The sequence below is a fragment of the Ciona intestinalis genome, chromosome 12, assembly GCF_000224145.3.
Source record: "Ciona intestinalis chromosome 12, KH, whole genome shotgun sequence".
Taxonomy (NCBI): domain Eukaryota; kingdom Metazoa; phylum Chordata; class Ascidiacea; order Phlebobranchia; family Cionidae; genus Ciona; species Ciona intestinalis.
This window is the reverse complement of record NC_020177.2, coordinates 425,046-427,732: the sequence shown is the minus strand read 5'-3', so window position 1 is coordinate 427,732 and position 2,687 is coordinate 425,046. Positions and strand designations below refer to the sequence as shown.

Below are 2,687 nucleotides of genomic sequence, written 5' to 3'. Positions count from 1 at the left end.
CTAAAAATGTCCTGATTTGTAACTAACGTTTGTATTTTGCCAAATTTTTAATAAAGCAACAATAAGTGTAAATGCAACCTGTTTTAGTTTATTTATGTAACTCCTGATAGCGCCTCAAACTAATAACATAAATATATATGGCATTTGCTGCAAAATGCGTTTAAAAGTATTTTCTGTGGCTCAGATTTTCATGTGAAATTTATCTTTTGGAGCTAACAAAATGTCTAAGTTGCTGATTTTAGGAAGAAGAAATAATAATTACAAGGAATCTTCTTCCTAAGCAGAGCACATGGTTTGCCCGCATCCAATGATAAGGATCTTGCATCCAACATCTGCATCACTCTCACAGATGACGCACTGAGGAACATGATTGCTCTTTACACAAGGGAGGCGGGAGTCCGGGATCTTGATCGGAAGTTGGCAGGAATCTGCAGATCATTCGCTCTCACTGTCAGTTTTCATTTCCTCACATTTCATAAAAATAGCATTAGTTGACTGGTTTTAGTGATTTTTGATCATAGGGTTCCATGTTCGAAAGCTCAATATGTGCCATTCAGTAATTGGTAACTGCTCCAACTCACTGGTCTGTGTTTAGAAAGTGGTCTCTAATGGATTGGCCAAATTGGCCGTCGCGCGCAGTATAGTCTTAATGGTTGATTCCTAAAATAAAAAGCAAATTTGTTAAAAAGAGAATTATACATTCTTTGTTCTTATATTTCAGGTTACAACCATGATACGAAAAACAACAAGGTTGAAATAACAATTGATGAAGCTGAACTTAAAGATATACTCGGTGATTTTTTCACCTATTTTGTAATCATTTGTTTTCCAAGCAAACATTACAAAAACAGCAACAAACGAAAATTGAGGCTGCATGTGTTATTGTCCTCATTCTGACACTGCACCAGTGGTAATATGATAGCTTTTAATACTAATGTATTTAGCAGCTGAAATGTATTAATTAGTGAGTGTATTTACAGCAATTGCGAATTAACTTATTGGAAAGGTAATTTACAGTTTTGAGCTAAAACCACTAAATCTCGTTTAACTATTCAGGTCCTCAAAGATTCGATCGAGAATCGGCGCAAATACTGACACGCCCGGGTGTGGCTGCTGGGTTAGCTTGGACACAAACAGGAGGTGAAATACTTTACGTTGAGGCGAGTCGTATGGCTTCTTGTAAAGGGGGTGAGGCAGGAGGTCACATGACACTCACTGGCCAATTAGGAGACGTTATGAAGGAATCAGCTCAACTTGCAGTCAGCTGGTTGAGAAGTAATGCTTAAATACTTGGGATTGATAATGGAGGTATTCGTTTACTACTTTAACACATATTTCTCTGTTTTCTATCAATGGTATTATGGCTGGTTTCTAAATGGAAACTTAAAGTCTGTGTTATGTCAATGCCGTGGTAGTTTGTTGTATAATGGTAACAGTAGAAGTTGGTGGCATTTGTCACTGGAAATGTAAACGATGCCGTACTCTGCCACATTACTTTGTAAACATTTATAATCGGTGGCATTTGCCGTAGACTTTCCAGGTAATATTTGACAGAATCATATTTTCATTTTCAAAACCAAACAAACAAATGTTTGAAACCAGGCAGAAGCATAATGTGTGGCACAGATATTCATTTACACTTTCCTGCTGGTGCTGTTGGCAAAGACGGTCCCTCAGCCGGGGTCACCATAGTTACGGCTCTTGTTTCATTATTTACCGGCAAACTCGTCAGATCTGACCTTGCAATGACGGGGGAAATTACTTTGAGGGGTCTTGTCTTACCTGTGAGTGGATTTATTACTTAGCAATGTAATATGTCATACAGTATTAAATTTTGTTACCCTGATTCTGATCTGGTGCTCATAGAGTAATATCAGAAACTACTTTTAAAATATAAAATAAACTGTTTGTAAAAAATCCCATGTTCAAAGCTTTATGATGCTGGTACCATTTTGGTAAATTTGCAACAGATAATAAATCGCTAACAAAAGTAAGTGAACATGAGGTGTATGTAGCCACCACACATGGTGTGCAACATAATACATATGGCTAGAACTTGCTTCACCATGTGAGGATAACTAAGTGATGATAATGAATTACTTTATTGAGCAAATTATCTTCCTTAGGTCGGAGGAATAAAAGAAAAAGTCCTCGCTGCTCATCGAGCAGGGATGAGGAGAGTAGTTCTTCCTCGGAGGAATAAACCGGATGCGAGAGCAGATCTTCCAGCGGAGGTGCTGAAGAGCATGAGCATCAGTTTCGTGGATTGTTTAGAAGATGTTTTATCGGAAGCATTTGATGATGGAGAGATTTTTGGAAACAACAAAATTCCCAGCAGCAAACTGTGACAGGAATGTGTGAACAGAATTAAACAAATATAAAATCGCAACACTAATTATTTATTTTAGTTTTCGCACCGTTTATGCAAATATAATTGTACTGCAATAATAAATTCAATTATAAATAAAAACATTTTCGTGTAATTTGTTGGTTTGGCCATTTTTAAATTCAACAAATCGGGTAAAATTTAAATTAAAGTTGAATTGTAATGTTGAACTAACATTCGTGATATTTGCTCAGTTTAGTCAACTAGTTCGGCGAACACTTTATAAAAACATTTCAATTCATAAAAAAACATTTCAATTATTACGTCATAATCAACTCGGAAGCGCTCGAGCTGGCACAAG

At 36.6% G+C, this 2,687-nt stretch overlaps 1 long non-coding RNA gene across 1 annotated transcript; it reads left to right on the top strand.

Moving 5' to 3' along the window:
* Positions 1 to 227: 227 nt before the first annotated feature.
* On the top strand, positions 228 to 2,483 carry LOC100185008. The gene is made up of 5 exons (XR_003396466.1): positions 228 to 450; positions 722 to 793; positions 1,057 to 1,308; positions 1,603 to 1,784; positions 2,127 to 2,483. It is a non-coding gene; the product is annotated as an uncharacterized LOC100185008 (long non-coding RNA).
* Positions 2,484 to 2,687: the final 204 nt, after the last annotated feature.